The following is a 25,886-nucleotide window of genomic DNA, read 5'->3' on the forward strand; positions in this document are numbered from 1 at the left end:
AAATTATTACAGGTGTTGTGTAATGATACCTTTTCCCAGGAGTGTAATTGTAAAATTCTATTTTAAAATAAATGACATTCATTTTAAAAATGCAGGTGAAGATAACAGTTTCCATTATAATATCACTCATGAGCCAGATCTAATTTATTCCCTGGTAGCACATTAATGTCTTTTTAAGCCATTTCCTTCAGAGATCTAGAAACTTTTTTCATTTAAATTAAGAGGAAAAAAATCTTTCACTGGACAATTTATGGAGGTGATTTACCATTAAACATTCTTCACTTAAACCCTCTTTGACACTACAATATAGTACAGTCACAGGTTCTCACTCTGTCCAGCATTTTAAAAGACATTAATCAAAAGCAAATTAAATTAATCAAAAACAGTTCTGTCACCATTGAATTAGACATTATGCAAATCCTGATTACAGGCTAACTTGTTTAATTTATGTAAAAGTATGGATTTAATATCTTGTAGGTGAATGTAGGCACTTATTTTAAATGCACAATTGTAGGGTATATTAAATAAAGAATGAGAAAAATCCATTCATGCACCAAGGTATTAACTTTCTTTTCCATTATAAATTAAATTATTCCTTTCCTTTTAGATCTTTTGAACTGTAGCAATATGACAGTTTGCTAAATGTGACAGAGTTTGAATCTATTTTAAAGCTGAGAATGAAATTTCTACTCATTTTTGTTTTGCTTATTATCTTCAAAAAACTTTTTCAAAAGGCAAAAAACCTTGTGACGAATGAATTTCCTGTTAGTCAATTAGTAAATCAAATTGAATTTAGAAATACAATATACTGTTATTACGAAGTAAAAATGAAAGGTTAAATGCATACTTAGCCATGTTTAGCTATTAAGATTATTTAAACGATATTCTTCACCATAAACAGGCAATTTGAATTGAACTTTCAAGCCTATGTTTACTGTACCTAAAAACGGTAATAACCAGTCCAGTCTGGAGGCAGAAGACAAACAGTACTTTGACTGGGGACAGACTAGGATATCAAGGCACTAGCTCTGCACGTCCATTTGTACAGAAATAGTTGCAAAAGACCAGCTTCTTAAATATTCGTTTTACAATGTAATATTCTCCTTTCATCACGAAAATACTATTCCATACTATTTATTTACATATTTTTTTTAACAGACCTTATTTTATATATTTTATTTTGTAAGCCCAGCCTTGGAAGAAAAGATAGACGTCTGAAGATGTTAGCCATTGTACAGGGTATGTGAATCATATGAATTTCAAATCAAGAGAATAGCTACATAATTCTAAAGTTGCATTGGTATTGGTCTTTATTCCTGAGTTGTGAAAGGCAGGTTCGAGACATTTTGTTGTTGCTGGACCACATAAATACTGCACAGTACCTCCTATGGAATAGTGACACCCGAATGAAACTGAAAGACATCAAAACGGCCTTTATATTTTAATTATCATATATTATACTATATTAGTGCTATTCAGGTATAACAAACAATAAATCTTAATACCCTTAGGCGCTGATGTGTACTTATTTTGATGTCCTAAAATCAGTTTGAAACATTAATTGTCACGACAGCTATGAAAAACAGGACTGTAACGCCCCTAGGAGTCAGTATGTCTTTTCTTATGGTACTTCATTTCCGCTTCCAGTGGAAAGAAAAAATCTGTGGGATGAGTTTATTCAACAAGTAGTGGTAACTATAACGGGCTCTAAAGTACAGAAGTACTAGATTTGTGTGTTTCCTAGGAAGCGTGTGCCTTTCGGAAATACGTAACTAACAAAGCAATCAGTAAAGTGAAACTCTTTAGAGGCCGAGGTAAACTGAAGGAGATTCTTGGTCGAGCGGCTCAGCTGCAGAAGTTGGCTCAGAAGTTGAGAAGCTTAGTTCTGGCCTTGGTTGGGAATAGCGTGTGCACACTTTAAAAGGTACGTTCTCGCTTTTAAGTGTTTTTACTGGAAATAATATTATACACGAATACTATTGATAGCGTATTATACTATTATTTTTGTAATGTTCTGTACAAAAGTTAGCAGTAGTCCTGTTTCAGTGAGTCGCAGTTGAGGCTTGCGTTTGATCTCTTTAAACCTTTCGGCTTCTGTTCATGGATAAATTAAAACTACCGAAAACCTATAGTCTGGAATGGTTAGCCAAGGTGTTATTAACAATAACACAGTTTACGGCTTACCACAGCAGTGTTTTGAACACATGTAGCATTTATAACATCGCGCGATGCGACATTGTTTCCATAACGGTGTTTATAAACTTACTGCTGTTGTACTGTAAATATTTGTAAGTAGCGTACGTTTTCAAAAATTAGTTTTTAAATTTGGAGATTTCGCGAAGAAAAACGCATGGGACTGAAGTAATCACTATCGTTTTCCTGTTCTTTCTTTCTGGTTTTTATTTTGATCGAATCTTGGTAAAGAACAAAGATCGGTGCGTTTAAGAGAATAGTAGCTTCTTTCATTTTAATGAAGTGATGGGGCTTTAAATCAGTTGTGCCCAACCGCGGTATGGCGGAAACAACTTTCTGATGGTTTTCATTCCAGCTGAGGTCTAAATCTACTGTGCTGATTGATAAAATGTATTGACATACAGCACAGTATTTTCTTGTTTAGACTTAACGTTAAAATTATTTTTGCACTCAGTCATGTTTCAAAAGTGCCGCGGTTCAAGAATACGTTTTCAAGGAGCCTCTTCTCACCTTCTGTATCATAATTAAAAATGTCTTTATAGGTGAACAATTTATGTTGAACTGGTGGGTATGTATCAGACACTCCCATAATGAGCTTTTTTCCTTCTGCAGATGTCCAGTTGGTTCCATTTCAGGCAACTCAGTGAGTGCAGTTTTGAAATGCCTTTGTACATTTGGTACAAGGTTATGCCAGTTAAAAACTCCAGCACAAAACTAAAATCAATTAGCGCTTGATTAAGAACTGGATTACAGCAAAAAATCTTAATACATCTCAGGGCCAGAGCTGAGAAGTGTTAAACAAAATAAGCCATTGAAGCGGAGACACTGCATTTCTGCAATAGTCTACAGTATATTCTTTACCGATTTTCTAAAAAAAAAAATTGTTTAAAAGTATATTTCTGTAAACAACTTAAGCCAGTGTTTTTGTAATTAAACATTTCTACAGAGCTACTTAAAACACAATATTAAATAAATGTGAGCGTACAACTCCATCCACCTCATGTCTTAATACCAAAGCACCTGAAAATTCCAGTCATGTCATTACATAAACCTCAAGCAATTAGATTTGTAACTGTTATAAACGAAGCAAGGCAAACAAAATAAGAATACAATGTGAGCGGACTTCAAGCATTAGTGTCCATTTATAGGCACTCAGCTGTCTGTGTAAGAAGTGACATTTGCTGAAAAGTAAATGTTTTGAATATTACTTGGCAATGGAGAAGCAAAATAAAGTAGCACGGATGTCACTGTTAAAGGAATTTGTGGGGCCTTTCCCAAGCTAAAGCAGAGCACGGAGGAATGTAAAGAATTGAAGCTCAAATGCCTCAATCACTTTGAGATGCAACAGCTGAGCAGAAGCTACTGTACTGTCACAGGACAATGTGCCAGAGATTCACGGCTCTTCATTTTTTAATGATGCAGACAATCACTAGAAAAATAAAACAAATTGCAACATTGACCGTGGAAATTAGTAGATGATGACACAAAGTGGTTCGCTTTTAGTCCTGTTCTTTCAGAATGAGTCACATCCTTGACTTTTTGGATCTGGACTAAAACTGAACTGTGATGATTGTTCTCTGATTTAAGATTTTGGTTATTTATATTTATACACCGTTGTTTAAAAAACATTTGCAGTACTGCCAAATCTTAAGCAGACTGTATTCAAGTCATGCACTTTACAATTACAAGTGAAACCTCTGGGTTTTTTTTTTATGATGACTTCATCTTTATAAAGCTAAATAGTTTGGGCAATATTCTATTTTAAACAGGCAGTACTGTTCTCTGGTGCATTTTGTTGCAGGACAGTTAAAGCTGGTTTGAGATTAATTTTATCATGCTCTGAAAAAGGATAAATGATTAATGAGGTAATTACTGTTATTTTCACAATATTCAACCTTAATCTTCATCGATGTTTCTAAGCAAATCTCGGATTGTTTAACTTAGCTGCAGAACTGTGCTCATACAATGGATTGAACAGTGCAGGAAGATCTGGATCTTGACTGACTTCAATGTAGTCAGGACCTCATGGCCAGGTTCCACATGTGACTGGTCTTAGCCAGATGTTTAGGGAGTAGCTTATCTTGTATGACAGTCTGTCCTTGATTGATGGGGGTGAGGGGTGAGACTCTGCTAACTTGGGTTTTCAGTCATTTCTAAGTAATTAATAGCAAAATCCTTATTTGAGGATGTTAAAAAAAGTTCTAGTGGCAACTAATATATGGAAAGAGTTTCCCTTTTAAATGGAGATTTATTTAAATTTATATATCTAATTATATTAAACAATACTAGAAATTAAATTTCTAGTATTGTATTTTCTTTTAAAAAACATATAACTGAGCCATTAATTATGTTCTTGCCAATTGAGTTATTTTAAATGCACAGCTCATGGCGGATAAGCGTGAAGATTTTTGTCTTCACCTTTGCACAACCCGCCCTCTCCCTTGCCTGTCTGTGTTGACAGGCACTTTGAGGCCTTTGGGCAGCCAAAAAAATGGCCGAAAGATAACTTTTCTTTTACTCCTGTGCTAAGCTTCTAGGAGGTGGTCACTTACCCTGACTCTCAGAGGGAAAATAGTCACTTAAGCACGACCCCCCTTATCTGAACTAATATCCTAGACTCTTACCTAAGCTCCATAACTAGGTCCCAGTGCATTTCTACAACATTTTCTGGTAGTTTTAAGATCATGCTCATCCTTGATCATTGAGGTGAGACCTGCTGTCTCCTGTCCCCAAAAATAACCATCTCTCAAGCTTAGTCACGTTCACCTGTTCAGGATCTTCTCGGCCATTTCAAGATCTTCAACGGTTCAGCAAATCACGAACACATAATTATTGAAAGGGATGTTAAATTACACAATTATGATTACAGTTTCTTGCCTTGATGAATAAGGATGAATACAGCCTTAAAACAGTATGTACCATATTTGTAATTGCTTTTCAAGTCTGCATAGCTCTTAACATTTTTATGCTTAATGTTAATCCCCATAGCTAAAAAAGTAAAATACTTAAACGTGGAAAGAGAAATTGAGAAATTGGTTTTAGATTGTCAGGTAAAACATGGGTTAACCATGGAGCATTACATCTTAATGTTTAAAAAAACAGTTTTGTTTTTTTTAAAAAAACTGGTTCTGATGTTCTCTTAGTTTATTTGATGGATTTTGTTATATTACCAAAAACATTTACACAGAAGGAAATCCAAAGAAATTTCAATGGTGAACAGCTGTTGACCTTCAGAGTTAAATTGAGCGCTGACCTTCCAGTGCAGGCTCAGTTCATCAATCCACAGCCCTCTATCTGCTGCTTCATGAACGTTCCCTTTCACAGGGTACTGAGGACAATACACAAACCAGTATCATGCTGCTCTGCAACAATAGTTGGGCTATGTGCTATCATAACGTATTGATTTTACCCCTTTGTTTGAAAGGAGAGAGACACTGTCTGTACCAATCAGTCCGTACAAATAGGATGGGGACTGAGTGTCTGTTCAGGGTTTTTCCTGTGTTTTCTGGAGATATCACCACAACTTCCTTTCTGGGTGTGAAGCTAGGCTGGCCTGCAGCATACAGTACATTTAGGGACATTTAGGAAAGTCTAGCTTTTAAACATAAAATGTAATGATGCTATAAGCAGTTTGTTGTAGGTGGTCAGAATTTTTTTAATTAATTGTGATGGGTAGGCATAGTTATTTGGCAGTGTACTTGTCATGAGAATCTGTTTATTAAGTACACTAATTTCTCTGACATAATACCGTGCTACATCAGACTTTTATCTATCTGCATATATAAGCACGGAAGGATATATAAGTTCTGTGGGCTAAGTTTAAACACTCCTCATTATAGATAAAACATTAATTGAATTTGCCACTTCTCACAAACAGCTTTAAAAATTGCATTGTTGAGTTTTTTGGGTAAAGCAAGGGCAAGTTATCATAAACTTTATAAATGAAAGTGCCTTTCCAAACTCAAGGAAGCTGTAAATAGTGATACAGAAAAAGACAAGAAAAAGTACAAGAAAAACAAGAGCACGCATTTTTATATAGATAGAATGTATGGCAATTAGGCATAGACCTTGGTAAAACGTTTTAAGTTTAGATTTGAAGAGAGTTAAAGAATTTGTCTCTCAGAAGAGTCTGAGGAAGGTCATTCATTAACGCTGTAGCAGCGACAGAAAAGGCACTGATTTAGCCCTAGTAAAAAGTCAGTAAAGGTCCATGATTTATTACTCCGTGAGCAGAGCACCAGCCTCAACTGAGAGGAGCCTACAGGAGGGGGATATAAACACAGAGCACTTCAAAGATGTGTGATGGAGCCAGACTGTTTAGAGCCTTGAAAGTCATTAACAATATCTTATATTAAATATGTGACATTAAAGGCAACCAATGTAGAGATTCAGGCCTAGGAGTGATATGCTGCCAAGGTGTGGTGTGGATTAGTAACCTAGCTGCAGAGATATGGGCGAGAAGAGAGTTAGGGAACCCATAGAGTAAAGAGTAGGAAAAATCATGCCTTGCTGTTGAAAATACGTGAATCAGGCACTTAGCATGGGATATGGGATTGTGTTACTTGGGCAATACAGATTTTTCACACAAGGCTCAAAAGACAGGAGAGAATCAAATGTGACTCCCAGATTCCTGGCTATGGCTGATATGTGAATGGGGAAACCATCCATCATTACCCGGAAGCCCTTGAGCTTTTCTGGCTGAGATTTGCTACCCAACAATAATTTCTTTTTTGCCACTATTTAACTTCAGACTCTGGTTGACATTAAATACCCTGATGTCACACAAAACCAGAGATAAGTGACAGAGAGGGGAGACCAGAGGGGGAAGATGTTTTAATGTAAATCCTAGTGTTATTAGCATCACAATGAAACTGAAGACCATGTTTGCATATAGTTTGACAGAGAGGAAGCATATAAATAATTAAAAAAGGGCCCAAGACTAAACCCTGTGGCACATTGGGGTTGACTGGGGCCACGAGAGATTTATCAGGACCAAGGAAGACAGAATGCTGCCTGCCAGTCAGAAAGCAGCAGAACCAGTTAAATACAGTACCATTGACAGACAAAAAAATGTTGCAAGTGATTGAGCAATGCTAATTGATATACCGTATTCATTCAATTAATTTTTTTATAGCGCCTTTCACAACAAGGTTGCCCCCAGGCACTTTACAAAGCAAGTGACTACATGTTGTGAATACAGGACAGAAAAGACCAGAAGACAACGGAGGAGAGGAATCAAAAACTCCTTAATAAGGAGAAAAAAAACCTCTAGGGGGTCCAAGGTCAACTGGATGCCCAAACCCTTTGGGCATGCTAACATTATACAATTAAAAAAAGGAATAAATGAATAAGGGTATTAATCCATCCATCATGTCTTCTGTATGTCAGTACTCCATGCAGATCTCTGTAGACCAGCAAAATCCTCCTAAATGATAGCTACATCCACGATGTCCCTCTTGGATCCATGGCAGTGATGTAGCATCCAACTCAGATGGTGCCCAGCCCGGGCGCTACCCGGACGTGTGGGGAGGCGAATAGGATAGTTTGTTTCAGAACAGATGTACTGTATCTACCTGGTGGGCCAACACAGAGACACACAATGGCATGTACAGCAGCACCAGCAGCCATGATTGCAGCAGGCTATGATGTAAGGTGTGAGTGGGCTAGGCTGAAGTAATAGGTTTCCAGTCTGGTTTTGAATACTGAGATTGACTTGGCATCCCAAATATGGGGTGGTAGACTGATCCATAAGCTAGGGGCCCTGTAACTAAAGGCTTTACTGCCAACTGTTTTTTTTATTAATGCATGGAATATAAAGAAGAACTGCATTCTGTGATCTAAGCGGGTGACTTGAATTGTTTACATTCATAAGTTCCATTAGATAGACAAGTGCCTGTCCTCTGAGAGCCTTATAAGTAGAAGGATTTTGAAGTCTGCCCTGTACCTGACCCAATGAAGAGAGCTGGGTATAAGGGTTATATGGTCGTACTTTGTGCTCCTAGTAACAATTCTAGATGCTGCATTCTGAATTTGCTGAAAGGTGTTGAAAGAGTGATGAGGGTTCCCTGATCGTAGGACATGTATTAATTCCTCTGTTTCTTGAGTGGAGAGAAACTGCCTTAGTTTAGTAATATTTCTTAACTGTAGGAAGCATGTTTTCGATACTGTTTTAACATGAGAGTTAAATGAGAGGCTTGTGTCTAATATGATGCTTAGATTATGTGTAGATTACATTTGAGACAAATGTTTAAATCCTCTGAGTTAAGTGCTGAAGTTATAGTAGTCCTATCAGTATTGTTGCCTCCAAACAACAGAACCTCAGTTTTATCAGAGTTTAGTAACAAAAAGTTTTCACACATCCAAGTCTTTACTTCATTAATGCAATTAACTAAAGTGATAATAGACGGGTTGTCGTTAGGTGTAAGCGAAATGTATATTTGAGTCTTTCATTTGAGCATATGAATGAAAGTTAATCTTATGTTTTCATATGATCCTACCTAACGGCAGCATGTCCCTGTGGTACCCCAAATTGAACTGGTGACATTGACGAAGCAGTACAATTATTAGATATTTGAACATAATGAAAACGATTAGTTAAATATGAGGTAAACCACTTAAGGGGGGTTCCACATAAGCCAACCTCAAACTCAAGCCTGTGTAACAAAACAGAGCGGTCAACCGTGTCAAAGGCAGCACTGATTTAGAAGTCTCATTTACGACTCTTGTTAATGCAGTTTCAGTGTTGTGGCCTGGGTGGAAACCAGATTGGAATTTTTACTGTATCAGCACTAAGATCACGGAACATACACTAAGTAAATCATTCACAACCCTTACGAGCAGTCTCAGTGCTGTGATTTGAGCAAAAGCCGGACTGAAATGGCTCAACGTCATAAGTTATCATGTGAGCCTGTAATTGATGTGCAACCACACATTCTAAAACCTTAGGCCGTGATTTTCTTCTCTTTCTCTCACCTTATTTTTAGGCTTCTGTCTCACTACATACAAAATGAACTTCACATTTTACATTTGTATTACCATATTATCCCTATTGCTATTCTTTTAACTTGAGGAAGTCTTGATTAGTACACTGTTCATTAAGTAATAGTAAGCCTTTAAAATGTCAAATAGTTTGTTTCATGTTAGTGAGGTAATTCCATTTGAGCCACACACAACAGCTCATCAGGCCAAAGCTTACGCTGGTCTCTAGGTGTCTCTAGGTGTGAAGCGATTAGACAGCATACCTTCCTCCTGGATGGGACTCCGGTTTATTGCAGGGGTTAACCCCAGCAGTATACGGTACATTCCTATTTATACAGCTGGGTGGACCCGAGCAACTGAGGTAAATTGTCTTGCTCAGGGGTGCAATAGCACTGTCTGCAGCAGGTGCTGAAAGCTACATACAACACACCAGTTTTCAGTCTAGAGACTTTGGTATGTGATGAAATACTAAACAATGTCAGGACATGCCAGATAGCAATTTAAAAACCTTTCTTATTTCGAGTAATAGTATTTTTCAACTTGTTAAAATGGGTATTTGTTAAAAAATAGCAATGACTATCAACAGGAAATTGTGAAGTGAAGCAAGTGGTCATATATCATGCTACTTTAAACCCTGCTGTCACAGGGGGTGGATAAATCAAGCACAGTATTTTGTGAAGAACTTATTGTTTAAGTAGCTAATTTTTTCACTTTAAGGACTGGGAATTCCTGGTATTGATTATTGCTGGAGGTATTATCACAGGGGGAGGCTGAATTTCTGTGGATTCATTTAGGAGATTAGCAGGGTCATAAACCACTCATGGGCAAGAAACCTTTTTTAAATGGTTTCTTTTTAGGATAATTATAAGGTTATTTTTGGGATAAATTTGTCTCTTTAAGAAGGATATGAGCCATCTAAGTTTTCATTTGTATTTCCTTTATTTAGACACTTTTATTTAGAATTTGACATTTGTTTTGTGATCCCTACCCAAATTTGTAATTGCCAGTTGCATGTTTTTCGCATCTCCTCTCGACCCAACATGGGAGTCAACAAATAAGTGCAGGTGAACTTCTCTGTCTTCAGGTCACTTTTAGCCTGTCACAGACACCACCTGTACCACATGGCATTTACCAGCATCACTGAATGCCTGCTAGTGTCTGGGTACCAATTCTGTTACAAGCAGGTTTCCTCAATACTGCTGTCACACAGGCCTTGGGAACTGGCACTGAAATGAAAACACTGAATTACTTTTGTGTCTCTGATGTGCCATTTAGTGGACAATAAAAGTACTGTCGGAACCATACATGTGTGCTGAATGTCCTATGGCTCCAGTCATGGTTTCTTCTCTTTGGCAGTAATGAAATAGGTTTTTAATGCCCTCAACGTACAGCTTTGTAAAATGGCATTTGCTTTTAAAACATTTGGCACAAAGAATCGTCACTGATCAGAGACAAATTTGCTACTGTGTTACTGGGTAGGTTGTCTTGAGAATGGATTTTCCCAGATATTTTTAGCCCACCTGTCTCCCGTCAACCTTTACACTAACTGGTGCTGACTGCTATGCTTGGAGCCCCTGGTGCAGAGAAGAGCTGGCCATTTCCATTATGCTGTTTGAACAGGAATAATAGACTAACTGTAGATGTAGAAAATAAGCATTGAGGTGATGGATTTACAGTGGGCTCTGCTTTCACCTCTTCTTGCTCTGGCTGCTGGAAGGCTGCACACAGGGGCCTAAGCAGTCTGTTAGTATCATTCACTTTCAGCTGGAGGAATGTTTTTCAAGCCAAGACACGAATACGGGTCTTTTGCTCACTTTCTCATTATCACATCAGTATGCAATTCAGGCAGAAACAGAACACATGGTTGTGTGATTAATTCTGTGCTCTGTGTCTGTGTTTTTTTTACACGTGTTAAATATCCCCACGCTGGCACTCAAGTCGTTTCTCTTTGTTACATTAAGTCTTCCAGGTCAGTACAATGTTAAGTGTTTTGGCATTGCAGCATTGTCTTAAATTAAGTATTGAAAGGATAATTTCACTTCTTGTAACTTTGTATCTGGTTGGTAATGGGGGTATACAGATGGAGGTAAGTAGAGCTTGTACTGTTTCCCTGTAGCCCTTTAATGAAATGATAACATGTTGTATGTCCTTCATTTTAATGGATAAGCCAGATAGCACATGTGGAATACACAAATCTCTAGAGGAAACAATTTTATGTTGGTTAGTGTGTGATATGGGAGGGTTTTTTTTTAAAGTATGAAAATTGTACTGTGCAAATAGCAAGGAGATCTAATTTAAACTATGCCAGTAAACATAATTGTTTCACAAGTTTAAATATTTTTTTATATTCTAAGCATTCTCTGTAGTTGTGAGTGTGGTGGTGTCATTTAAGCTTTTGGGAATTATGATCTCTAATGTCCTTAAATGGGATATGCACATGACTTGCATCACTAAGAAGGAATCGGAGAGAATGTTGTTTTTACACCATCTGAAAAACTGTGGTGTCTCTCAACCACTTCTAATAGCTTTACAGAGTCATTATTGAAAACATTCTTGCTGCCTCTATAACCGTTTGGTTTGGCAACACATCTGCCCACTGCAAAGGCAAACAGAAGTGTTTTGTGGAGAGGGTCATTGGCTGTCATCTGTCCTCCATTGATGATCTGTACATTTCAGAGCAAAGAAGCTGGAAGGAGAGATTGCTGATGACCCCTCTCACCCAGTTTACCACCTGCTTCATAAATGTCCCTCAGGAAGACATTATAGTCTATTAAAACCAGAACCACCCAGTATGTGAGCAGCTTCTCTCCTAGGGCTATATTTTTGCTCAACCAGAATTCCTCATTATACTGTATGTGCACTGACTTAATGATGTCTGTTAGTTGTGTGTGTGTATGATGTAAAAAAATATTTTGCTAAATGTAGATTCCTTGTAAATGAAATGTCCTTGAGGCAATTGTGATTCTGAAATTGTTCAGTGAGTAGGTCTAGGTTATAAGTGTCATCTCTGTTAGTTACCAGCATTTCATCAACCATTACTTACTTCCTTTATTGTCCCAGATGGCAAAGTGTCTTTTCAGGCAGGGAAAAAGACAAACATAAAACATTCATCACAATGTGAATCTATTAACAAATAAACATATGTGCGTAAGATAAGAAAACAAGTCAGAAGATTTAAATAATGCTTGCAGTAAAAAATAGTTAAAACAACTGGGATGTCTGTAAGAGAAACAGATTCCTAACATGCATGATAAAAATAAAATATTAATCTGCACAAGTCATTGATTTGTTAAGGATAGTTACCATGGGAGTGAAAGATGACATAGTTCTGTCGTACTTAAATCTGACAGTCTAAATCAATGTCCTTATTGAAGAAGTTCAGATTTAGGGATAACAGTCAATAATTATATTGGCCTTCTGCACAACTTGTTAACTATAGATGCCATCGTGTCCAAGATGCAAAAGCGTTCTGAGCTTACTGTACCACAATAAGCCCACTACACAATAAGCCCACCAAATTGTGATGTTGCTTGTATTTTTAACATATTTTCAAGAGTAAAGTAGCTTGGTAAGTGATGATTTTAAAGTTGTCTTCAGATGTACTAAATACATAACTCTTAAATAAGAGATGTACTGCAATGAGAAAATGTAACTGAAAATAAATTTAGACGTCTATAAGAAAAGATTATACACACATTAAACTATACAAATCTGGGATTCCAGATTTTTTTTAAATGGAAGGAAAAGATTAAGGTTTTCCTGGTATGATGCAATTGCAAAACCAAAACTACAGACACAGCAGAGTTTCCCTAGATAAAGTATCTAATATTGCCTTGTTGTTCACACTTTAGATGTTTGTTTCATTTAACAATTTAGGTTAACAGTCAGTTCTAAAAACCTGGTGAGCATTTTACACTGTTAAGACAGTGGTTCTCAAACTATGGTACATGTACCATGAGTGGTACGTGGAGCGCCGCCAGGTGGTACACCATATGACCCTGGAACTTTGTTATGTACACTGAAAAATCGGGACAGGTTTTCATAGTTTCTATTTTAACACGTGTCGAATACGCAGTATGTACTACGATATACCGCAAACCGCATGCTAATATTTGAGCTACTATGTAATTCTATACCATGCTATAGGAATGCGTGCTACGAACTTAAGTGACCAACTGTATCCAGCAAATAGGGAGGTAGGAGAATATGCGTGATTTTGGAACACCGCCAATCTTGTAAGCACAGGAAAGCATAGAAATGTGTGCTACGAACGCTGGCAATCGTGTGAACACAGGAAAGCGTGGTAGATAACAGAAAAATATTTAAGAACTGTTCTAGGTGAATTTGAGAAAAATACATCGAGTGTCTCTGTGTTTCACTTCCATGCGCATGAAATAAAAACTTCTTTTAACTTCTGAGACGGACTCCTGAAACGGAAATGGGGAAAAATGCAAGCTTGAGGATTGCTGTAGCAGGTAAGCCCAACAATATTTTAGAAAAACCTTATTTACTGCTGGGAAAAGAGCTGACACGTATTATGTGTGGAGAAAAAACTGCTAAACAGCTCGATCAGCTTCCCCCTGAAAGACACAGCCACTCGTAGAATTATTGATATGGCGGATGAGATCAAAAGTTCGCTGATAGAGCGTGTTAAGTTCAAGTTCGAGTTTGTCATTATTCTCATATACAGGTATATGGTTTAACGAAAAGCTATTTAGTTAGCTCTCGGACATAAGTAGTACAAAGAATACAATACAATTGTATAACAAAAGAAAGACAGAGACAACAGGCAGTGTGCAAAGAACAAGAGGCAATGTGCAAAACAACAAAAAGGTAACAGGTTATGTGAAAAAAAATGCATCAATAGAATGAAATAAAGGGATAGAAATTATGGGGAGTGAGCTTTTGACATGTATGGTAGAGGTAGATTTTCAATGTGTGTTTGGGTTTTTGGTAAGAAAGAAGGTACTGTGAGGTTCAGATCATAGGTGAGAGGTGAGGTGAGAGTGAGAGAGGCTTGGAGTTTAATAGTTTGATAGTGCGGGGGTAAAAACTGTTTCTGAGTCTGGTAGTCCGGACCCGAATGCTCCAGTGCTGTTTTCCAGATGGTAGCGGATCATTCAGTCTGTAGCTGGGGTGTGTGGGGTCTTTGATGATACTTAGAGCTTTCCTCAAGCACCGTCTATCATAAATGTCCTGTATAGATGGGAGGGCATCCTCAGTGATGGACTGGGCAGTTTTCACCACCCACTGTAGGGCTTTGCAGTCAGCAGTACTGCAGTTGCCATACCACACTGTGATGCAGCCTGTCAGTGTGCTTTCTGTAGTGCATCTGTAAAAGTTAGTGAGGATCTGGGGGCATATCTTAGCCTTCTTCAACCGTCTTAGGAAGTACAGGTGCTGTTGCGCTTTCTTGATCAGACAGGTGGTGTTGAGAGACCATGTGAGGTCCTCGGTGATGTGGATGCCAAGGAATTTGAAGTTACTGACCCTTTCCACTTCCCGTTGATGTGGACAGGGGCATGTCCGGTTTGCAGTTTCCCAAAATCAATGATCAGCTCCTTGGTTTTGCTGATGTTAAGGGTGAGGTTGTTGTCATCACACCACATTGTAAGGAAATTGACCTCCTCCCTGTAGGCCCTCTCATCATTGTCTGTGATCAGACCTACAACTGTGGTGTCATCGGCAAACTTGATTATGGAGTTGGTGTTGTGTTTGGCCTTACAGTCGTGGGTATAGAGGGAGTAGAGCAATGGACTAAGCACACACCCCTGGGGGACCCCAGTGTTCAGAGTTAGTGTGCCGGAGGTGTGGTTTTCAAGCCTGACACCCTGAGGTCTGCCTGTCAGAAAGTCCTGAATCCAGTTGCAGAGGGTGGTGTTGAGACCCAGTGCACTGAGTTTCTTGACTAGTTTCTCTGGGATGATAGTGTTAAAAGCTGAGCTGAAGTCGATGAATAGTAGTCTTGCGTATGTGTTCTTTTTGTCCAGATGGGATAGGGCAGTGTGTATGGCAGTGGAGATTGTGTCATCCGTGGATCTGTTGGACCGGTAGGCAAACTGGTATGGGTCCAGTGTGTTTGGAATGGTGTCCTTAATGTGCTTCATGACCAGCCTCTCGAAGCACTTCATGATGACAGGTGTTAGTACCACCGGTCGGTAGTCATTAAGACATGTCACTGTGGTTTTCTTGGTATTGGGATGATGGTGGTTGTCTTGAAGTTGGTGGGGACTATGGCTTGGGCCAGAGACATGTTGAAAATGTCTGTGAATACACCCGCCAGTTGATTGGCGCAGGCTCCGAGGACTGGGTATGCCGTCGGCTCCTGCAGCCTTGCGTGTGTTCACTTTTAGCAGAGATCTCTTCCCCTCATCTGCAGACAGTGAGAGCAGCTGGTCAGCTGCGGAGGGTGCAGTTCTGATGGTTCTGTGTTGTTGGCTTCAAACCGAGCATAGAAGGTGTTGAGCTCGTCAGGCAGGGAGGCATCATGGGCAGGTGCACAGATGTACTGTTAAGATGAGCAGATGCTTTAACAGTGATTAGACGATTCTTTTGATTTGGCCAATTTGCTCTTTTACATTAGATAGGAGTTTGAGGGTACGTCCCATGAGGACTTTCTGTTCTGTAAGCCGCTACCAACATTAACTACAGGAGAGCACATATTTCAGCTTCTGGATGAATTTATCGAAGAGAATGGCATCAACTGGAAAAAATACATTGGAGTTTGTACAGACGGTGCTAGAGCAATGACAAGCCGACACAGCGGTGTTGTTTCACAAATCAGAGAGGTTGCTACAGAAATGAATGGACCCATTGCAACATCCACCGCGAGACCTTTGCTTTCAAGAAAATGATTTAAAATGCCTGACGTGTTCCTAATGAGGTAACATGCTATTTAACTATGAGAACATCTAACAAAGACAATTTCAAGCTTCTTTTAGTGTTCTAACACCATGTTGTACACATTTCTGACTTCTAACTAAGCTGGGTTTCAGACTGAAGTCTGCTTGCTTTGGGTGTTCATTTTATTGAAAATGATAAATTAACACTTTCAACGCAGTTCACTTAAAATTATAAGTACAGATATCACATAATTAAATAAGTGTTTATAGAGAAGTGTATACAGTTTGAAGCACATATAAACATGAATAACCTGGATTCAAGGAGGTGTACTCAAACCTTTGACTGGTACTGTAGGTCCATCTGGTTTGATTTGGATGATCAGGAAGTAGGGGCTCTCACCTGGCTCAAGCTTCAAGTCTCAACTCCTCTGGACTCCTCTCTTCTCCTTGTTGCCTCTCTTTCTTCCTCCTTCTTTCTGTGATCTTATACTGTGTGTGTCAGTACTGATCCTTGCCAATCATTAATCCACAACTTCCCTAGGTATACTAAGGTAAACTTGACAATTGTTTCTGCTTAAGGGACCCCCAGACCTCAGTTAGCATCCTCTCTCTTTTGAAGTTAGAAGTGTTTACTCTTCCAAGTGTACAAATGTCATCCAAAATCTAAGAGACAGTTCTCAGTCACCTAAAGGTGAAACAATAGCATTTAAAGAATAAAAACAGTGTAACTGCACTTTGTTTATAAAAAAGAGTAATTGTATAAAATAAAAATGGTAGAATTATCAACCTCAACATTTAATAAATAAAATGTATAACTAAAACAATGCTAATGTTCTAAAACACTTAATTAGAAAAAATATATGTAATGCTGCTTATGAGGCTTTATAATGTCATTTGATTGGCTTACTGACAATAGAAGGACTGAAAATAACTGAGCAGACCAGATGCATCTATGTGAACGTGACTCCTTGACTCCTTTTTCCTCACTATTCACCACCCACCACTAACACCACTCTTAACCTTTACATTTTGCATGAAATCGATAAGCATTATCAAACAGTTAGTTTACACAATAATTAGGCACAGCCATATAAATAGCTTGCACAAGTGCCTTTTTTTCAGGAAAGCATCTGCTGTTGAAATCCTGAGCTGCTTAGAAGTTTTACAGACATTTAATTTCTTAATTGTATCTCGAGAGTTAGTTATCCCTCCTTCATTTCCCAGGTTAAATAGACAGACAGTCCGGATTAGTTTCCTTTTCAAGCTTGCCTCATAATTTTCTCCATTTTCAGCAGTCTGATTTATGCTGGGGTGAAGGGAGATGCACGCTTGCATGGCCTAGCTGTGCTCATTGGTATCCCCCCACATCTTAAGATCTGATTGGCTTTCCTGAATTTCCCTTTTGTTAGATCTGATTGGCTGTTCCAAATTTCCGTTCTGCAGTCAAATCCAGTGGGGGGACACTTGTGCCCTTTGCTTCAGGAATAGGCTCTGGATAAGTAACTTTCTGGATGGCTGCTTTCCACTGATGCACTATTTTTAGATGAATTGTACAAGGGTGTAAAATTTCTAAAAAGAAGGGGCAAGATATTCTCAATGAATTGATACACAGTATACGCTTACCCCTCTTAAAAATCTGCTTGCCCCATCTCTGTCCCCCAAAATTCACAAATCAGCATTACACGGTTTTGCTGTTATTCAGCAATGAACAATATTATACTAGAATGGCTACATAAAAAAGGTGAAATACAAACACAAAACTTTCCATGGACAAAAGAAGTCAGAATTGGTAGTTGTTTTGATGGTCTTCATTTTTTTTTCTGTACCTACATTTAAAAAAATCCCGGGATGGTTATTTTGTTGAGCTACTGTAGAACGTGTTTAACTCTTACTACCCTACACAACTACTCATATTGTTCTGTACAATGCAATATATGACTTTGTGATCAATAGCAATATCAGTGGTAAAAGGAACATTGAATTAAAGTGTATACCTTGGGAATAGTATCATTTCCTTAAATGTTTATGCAGTTTATAGACAAATTAATTATTTATTGCTAATTAAATTCTTTAGGTAGGCAGTTTTCTTTGAGAAGCAATATTCTGTTGTTTGGCATTCATAATTATATTTTAAAAAGTTCTTGTCAGATGGGCAAAATGTATTGATCCTGGATGAAAATGTTATCGTCCTTGGTGTCAGGCAATATGAATTAGCCACCCCAGGGGCAGGTTAAAAATCAGCATTTTAATCTAGAGTTTGAAAGATATCAACTGGCTGGTTAATATTGGTCGACCTCTCTGTGAGAACCTTTGGTATTGACCCTAGCCAAGAACAGTATTTGGCCAGCATTACTACTGTTTTATATTGTTTTTTTGTAATGCATCACATTTAACACGGTAGATGTTGTTTTACTATTCAAATGAACAGATCAGCATGCTACCCACATTCTTCTAAAATAGCTTGCAGAAAAAGCTGTACCAGATGAGCAACATGTATTTCAAAAAGTAAGGAAGTAATTATGGTTAACATTCCATCATCTGATATAGTGCAGTAATTATTCACTAAACATTGTGTCTGATGTGCGACTGAGGTGCCCTTATTATCCACAGCATCATTCTCCTCCTCATTTTACAAGAAATGAGTTGTTACTTGAGTAGCCTTGTGTTGTCCTGTATTGTCACATGGGGATTAGTCCACAGAAAAGGTAGCAAGTGCAGGTCTTGATCGAGGTGCAGTCAGCTTGCCATCAATCACTGCAAATGGAGCTTTGTAGTGACTACACTCCTTCCCACACCAACACACTTGCGTCTCATTTTGCATGTCCGCACCACACACACAATTGGGGTGGTCTATGCAAAACTTTGATTAATTGTTCATTGTTAAAGAGGACTTGGCTCCACTGCTGGTGAGTCCACTTTAGTTCTAATCCAGCTTCCTACATATACCGATGACAGAAATGAGTTGCTGTCTTGACAAGTGAGGCAAATTGCTTTTTCTTTTTAAATTTTCAAAACGCTTCAAATTCAAGTGATTTAATCACTTTATCACCTGTGCCTAATCAACCCTCTCAGTAATGAGCTTATATAGTATTGATGCAACAGTTAGTCACTCAAGCGTATCCCAGTTAGCCATGATTGATCTTTCATTTTACCACACTTTTATTTATTTCAATTTTAAGCAAACTCAACATTTGTATCTGCAAAGAAAATGCTTTCAGCCTGCTGATTGGTAGATTGCTTGAAGGTAACTAGAAGTATTATGTGAAGTAAAAATATTTTCAATTAAAATTTAAAAAAATAAAATTTAATTAAAATAAATGTAATGTATTTATCTGTATAAGTAAAGCGAGAACAAATTGTCTGCAATGACAAGCTAGGGAGTACACATTTAATAGAGCCTCCCACCCAGACCCCTGCTTCATGCTTTTCTCAATTTAACAGTGAGTCATAACCAGTCTGTGAATTTCCTGATTAGTCAGCGGGAAAAGACAACACTCCACACGTAAAAGACATTTTCTGGAACATGTGACCTGTAAAGGTTGATACTAGCAAATTAAATTAGTATGTTTATTGTAGCAGCGCGACATTATTTATGTGCAATCAAGGTCTAACACAGCCATTTACACTGAAGGTTTAAATTGTAGTGTCCAGATAAAGAAGCACTTTACATTTTCCAAGACCCTGCCCCTTAAACATGGGGTTCAGAAGGTTATAAGTTGCAACAAAATGGTTTTTCAATCAAGAGATGAAGACAAATACAGAAACTTGATCTATTCAGTGATACAATCAGTTTCACAATTAAACATGCTGTAGAGAAAATATTAATTTAGTCCTACTGATTGTGCTCTGAAGCATGATACTGATTAACAGAAGAAATGCCCAACTGAAAAGTGGCCAAAGTAGACCAAGAGTGCTTGAAGCACAGTGAAATAATGCAGTTGAATACATGCTGTGCTCCCTTCCCTCTATGCCAGTTTTTTCTGTGTCTCAGTTTTTGACACACATTATACGAAGACTAAAAAAAGTGGTATAACCTTTGAAACAGATTTTCCTCAGCCAACTATTAATACACACTCTTGCAACAGATAGTGATTTTCCATGACATAATTGCTACAAATTGAAAGCCAGATACACCAGGAACGAATGTACAGAAGGCAGGACACCAGATAGGAATTAAAAATTAAGTACTTTTGGAAATGTTGGAGAAGCACTTACAAGATCAAAGTGTTATGATTGGTTATTCTCAGCAGGAAGTTAAGAAGGATTTAATTTATATTAACTTGATAGTTTGTGTATTAAAGCTTTGGCAGGGGCTAGTGTTAGTGATAATGTGAAGACTACCACAGATGAGGAAAAAACACTTTTCTTGCACATTGATGAAAAGTTCCCATCCACGGCTATGAAAGTTTGAAAATACAAACCAGTTATACTGTAAGAATGACAAGTTTTCAGTGTGAGCCACTTTAAAGTGTTGTTTATTAAATTATATTTTTATTTTAAGAGATGTAGCAACTGCAGTGACATTTTTCAGAAAAGGCAGTTGGATTGGTCTGGATTTTGAGCACTTGCTGTGGTATGATTGGCTGAAATTGCAATACTTCAAAGGGGGTTATGTCAATAAACTGTTTCAATCACACTATACTGTAATTAGAACTGTTGCAGAGTTTCTCATCCTCTTTTTTAACATTCAAATCTTAAGCAAGTCATATAAGAATTAAAGCAATAACTAAATAATTGATTACTTGAATTTTTTCAGTAAAACTAATTTTAAATTATTTACAAATTCAAAGACTTCAGAATAATTTCAGAATTCAAAGCCCTACAATTGCTTTTTCATCCTTTAAGTATGACACATTTCATTGTATATGCTTTGACTCATGCTTTGAAATATCTGATGATTGTGATGTTAAGCATTTCACAATGGGTAAGGATTCAGAGCACTCTAAGGTAATGTCTGGTTATTTTGACAAGAACACTATCAATATCTGCCAGTTGTGTAAAGGTCATATTAAGAAACGGTGAGTTAAATTTAATGTATTTTAAAATGTTATTGCTTTAATAATTGAAAGTAAAATCTTTAAACAATCAAGGTTCAGCTGAGTAAGTACCACAGAGGCCTGTGTAACCTTCATGTCTCAAAACACAACTGAATAGCACATCCAAAACACACTGATTGCCAAAGGTTAACATACTTGTAGATTACTGGGGACTGGAAAATGTAACATGGCCTTGAGGATACATGATCTAATAACCTGTTAATTCCTTCTTTTATTCTCCGATTCACAATGCAGACTATTTTATCAGAGAATGCAATCGCTTCTTTGTATATCATTAGCACTGGTTACTGCATTTATTTAAAATTGTGTATTCCTGCTATAATAGCCTGTATAGCAAATATACCCTGACAGAAATGAACTTCAGCTCTCCAGTGCCTTGTCTCTTATTTTCTTGGGTCACTGGGAGAATACAACAGGCATTAATGTTTTACTGAAATCTGTTTGTAATTAGGCGGCTGAGCTTGGAGTTGCCTGTGCTTGTGATTGTCTTGAGCCTGGACCACCAGTGCCTGTTCACTGTCTGTTACCTGTGTGGAAAAAAAAGGCCTATGTAAAAAAGCCATCTGCTTTCCGCAGCACTGGATGTAATTTTGTACTTTCCATCTTTTTAAAAGGTAATAGGAGCAATTGTGTTCTGATTGCTAAAGTTATGCAGAAACAGCTAGTAATAATAACATGAATAGTGGTTCATATCTTCAGCCATTTTATATTCTGTTATACTGAGCTGCAGTCTTTGTAAGTTATGTGTTTTGCCATATTCACTAAATGTTGAAAGAGCATATTGGTTTGGAGTACTAATCCATAAATTCGAGTGCTATAAAACCAGTATACCAATAAGATGTCTTAATTGATGTCAGCGGTGTGGAATAAGGATAGAGGTGTGTTCTTGTATGTAGAATGTTATGGATTTACTGTAAATCCTGCGTGGGGAACTGGCATTGAACCCTAGACCAAGGTACAATACTTACTCTTATTACTTTAGTCAAATGCCCACTAGTAGTGTTAATAATAATGAAGGATTTTGTAAATGTCAATGCACTGGACTACTATAGTTAGTTTTTTTCCTGTTTGGCATGCTGTCTTATAAAAGGTAATGAACTACAGATGAGAACGCAAGCATACAAAATGCTGACGACCTCTCTGGATGTTTAGACAGTTTTTCCCCTGCTAGTCAAACAGACAGGGAAATCTTTCAAAGCCTGCTTTGTCAAACCATCCTTTTTTCCCACACTGTCCTAGAGTGGAAAAAGCAAATATAGATTTAATACCAGCCACAGACATAGCTCATCATTCAGTGTCCTAACAGCCTAATGAGCAACGGGGATTGCTGGTATATTCTGGTTTGAGGATACTGTGGCATTCCAATTCCACCTTAACCAACTCTGGCAGCCTTAAGCAAATCAGTGAATGGTGTTGTCAGGTTTTAAAATGCAGCAGCCCCTGAGTAGCAGAAATAATCAGTCAGGCTTAGCTGAGGCATTTATTGGATGAGACACTTAGGATATAACGATGTAATCTGCTTGTTAAAGTATTTTTTTGACAAAATCTGGAGCCTGTATTTTGCAAATGGAATACAAGCCACATATTGTAATGAGTGTAGAACTTTTTTATTTTTATTTTCTCCCATGGTTACCATGTTTATGACTATGACAAGTAGACTAGTGAATAATTAGAAGTCTTCATCATTTTTTCATGTCATGTTTTTATCACGTCTTAATGTTTTCTTGGGGTTATAAAAACTCTTTTCTCAGCTTACAGATTTGTAAAACTTTACACAGTGAAGTGTGTGTACTGTATGTAATCCTGGAAGTGATTTTAAATGCATTCAGGGAAAAGTAATATATGTGTACTGTAGTATAACACTTAAGAATGTGTTCTTTTAGGCCTTAGAATTTGTATTGTTTTAAAGAAGATGCATTTTGTTATTGTAATAATTTGAATATAGTGGATTTCAATGCATTTAAAGAAATATCTATTGTAAAACTGATACACTGGTGAGTGAAGTTAAAAATATAATCTTCTTTCAAAGAGGCATAAAAGAAATATAATTCATACAAGTATCAGTTTTATCCTGTTGTAGATGTAATTTATATGCTTGGTGCTCTTTGCACTTTTCATTTGATGTCTTCTAATGAACCTTGATAATGATTTGTTGAAATGACTAATCTACATGATGATTGTGGTCTCTGTGAAAGAAAATTACTCCACGCTCTGTAATATGGGGTTTTCCTGAACTAGATTAATATGCATAAAAAGGACAGCTGAGCATGTCCTTCAGCAGGACAAAGGACTGTTTTTGTTCCTGCCAATTACAAGCTTGATTATTTAGGTGGGCAGTATTAGCATTGTTTGTCACGCATTTATCATGATGTATTGTGCTTGATTTATATTTTAGGCCATTTATAATCACAATTCCTTACATTTTTCTAGCACAGGGGTCTGGAATCTTGGTTCTGGAGTGTCAGTGTTCTTCTGCAGGTAACAAGGTCACTTTTGCAGCACCAGCATCTGAAAAACTGGGGAAATCTGTCAAGTCGGTAATCAGATGGCTTTGCTCATTAAAAGCTGAGTTGGAAAGAAATCCTGCAGAAATACCGGCCTTCCAGCAATTATTAGTTTGCAATCCCACTAAGCAACACATTAGGAGGAAATTTCGTGAGAAATTACTTTAGCAGTTGAAATAATGGGGAACTTTAGTAAGGCCAGATTGTCCATTATTGGAGTTCCTCTGTTATCACTGTTAGTTTTCAATTCCAGTGAGGGGAATTTAGGCAGGATACTGGGGTTAACACCTTTACTCTTTCAAAAGCTGCCAAGAGGTATTTAATTACTAAGAACTTGAGACCTCGGTTTAATGCATCATCTGAAGGACAGCACCTCCTGTAGTACAGTGTATTGAAACTGGTCCAGAGGGAAGAATACCATCTACTGGTCCGAAAGATTTATTTTAAAATAATTTGTTGTGGGTATGCAATGCAGGTTGAGATGTTGAGTCATGTGAAGGCAGACTTTTTCAACCAGCTCACTTTCGAGCTACTTGTATTTTAATTTGTCACAGGCTCCATAGCCTCGTAGTGGACATTCAGCATGGATGGGTGTCCCTCACTGACAGCAGTGCAAGCCTGTTAGCACCCAGGAGGTTGGATTGCTGTGTGGCCTTGAGCCAACAGTCAGTCCTGGAAGACTAACCTTGTCTTTTTTGTCTATGGCTTTTGTCCAGTTCAGTGTTGCTGTTTGGGCAAGACATTAGTTTTTTTTTAATAACCTTATTGCCATGGATATGTACATATGCAGATTATCTTCTTGTTTAGTTCTTATTATTATTCTTACCCTATATGTAATGGAAGTAAGATTTATTCAAAACTGAATGGTTTGGCTTTGTCACCCTTTTATGGATGGATACTCCGTTAGTAATTTTCCACTCTGTCTGAATTGTCTGAGTTTTGAAGTTCTCATGGTCTGTGAATAACATCTCTTATTTTTGTGAGTACAATTGGTAAAATACTATTAAATACTATTAGTCCATGGGGCTGTTTTTTAAGTGCTCTTAGAACACTTTGGCCTCTTCTATACTATTTAATATAGCACTTTCTTTGCTCAGCCTGATAAGATAAGATCACTTTTTTGGCCATACTGTATACAATTTCTTGCATTAGGAATTTGTCTTTTTGTGTACCTCAGCTTGCTCTCCATGAGACACACAGGCACGTGCACACGCACACACAGAGGGAGAGAAGCTTGGGGTCAGGGCGCAGGGTCAGCCATTTATACGGCGCCCCTGGAGCAGCTGGGGTTAAGGGCCTTGCTCAGGGGCCCAACTTAGTAGGATTTCTCTGCCAACTGCGGGATTTGAACCAGCAACCTTCCAGCCGGAGGCGCAGATCCTTAGCCATAGTGCCACCACTCCGCCCCTGTGGTGCTGCCTGAGGTATTGTTGTCGGTTTCTTCTTTAGTGAAAATATTCATTTTATACATTTAATAAGCGATTTCCCATTCTTTGCCTAAAAGAATCCTATTGATATCTTTGAGACAATTCATTATTTAACGTAATCTGTTTGCATTGTCTCTATTCATTATCATTTTTGCCAGTCAGGTCGATCACAATCTTTGAAACAAAGGCTATCTAATCAAGATGAAATGTATTTTCTGCTTTTAGTGCAAAAAGCCCCATAATTAGCATGAACTGAAATGCTGAAATGTTTGCAGGTTGACAGTTTCTGGAATTCAGCTATGGGTCCATATATATTTCCTGTAGAAATATATTAAGCTTTTGAGATGCTGTACATGTGCCTGCACTTTTGACATTTCTCTGTGGTAGTACCTCAGCAACATAGGTGTTGACTGTCTTTATTTTATATATAAACAGATAAAAATGGATGATAACAAGGCAGTGAAAACTTTTGAATTGGGTCCTAAAATGCAGATAGTATGTGCTTCCACTCGAAGGCAATGAATTACATGCAGAATAAATGTATTTTCTGAATGCAATTCACTGTAAATGCAGTTCACTAGAAGCACTGTATTGCATTTTTGTCCTGTTTGTCATTTCCATTTTGAAATTCATAGTAGCTGAAACCACGTTTTCTCCAGGGTGACAATATAACTTAAGTTTCACTTATGTTGAGGTATTAGCATATCCTTTTCACTTTCGCAAACAATCTTGATTTTTACTTTTGAATTAGATCATTTAAAGGATCTTGTAATCTGCTTTTCCATATGTTAATATTATCTTTCTGTGACCGATTTCAAATGGGGAAAAATTATCAAGCCAGCCTTGTCTTGATGATTTTCAGACATGAACCTTTTCACCTGGGAG

At 37.7% G+C, this 25,886-nt stretch overlaps 1 protein-coding gene across 4 annotated transcripts in view; it reads left to right on the top strand.

Annotated features, from left to right (window-relative positions):
* The first annotated feature begins 1,632 nt into the window (after positions 1–1,632).
* Positions 1,633–25,886, top strand: part of tspan9a (tetraspanin 9a) — a 191,615-nt gene continuing 167,361 nt past the window's right edge. For all 4 annotated transcript variants that reach the window (XM_015353235.2, XM_015353234.2, XM_069192161.1 and 1 more), the window contains exon 1: positions 1,633–1,924. The gene's annotated coding sequence lies outside the window, so the exon portion shown is untranslated. The remainder of the gene's footprint in view (positions 1,925–25,886) is intronic.

This window comes from Lepisosteus oculatus, chromosome 7 (assembly GCF_040954835.1).
Source record: "Lepisosteus oculatus isolate fLepOcu1 chromosome 7, fLepOcu1.hap2, whole genome shotgun sequence".
NCBI lineage: Eukaryota > Metazoa > Chordata > Actinopteri > Semionotiformes > Lepisosteidae > Lepisosteus > Lepisosteus oculatus.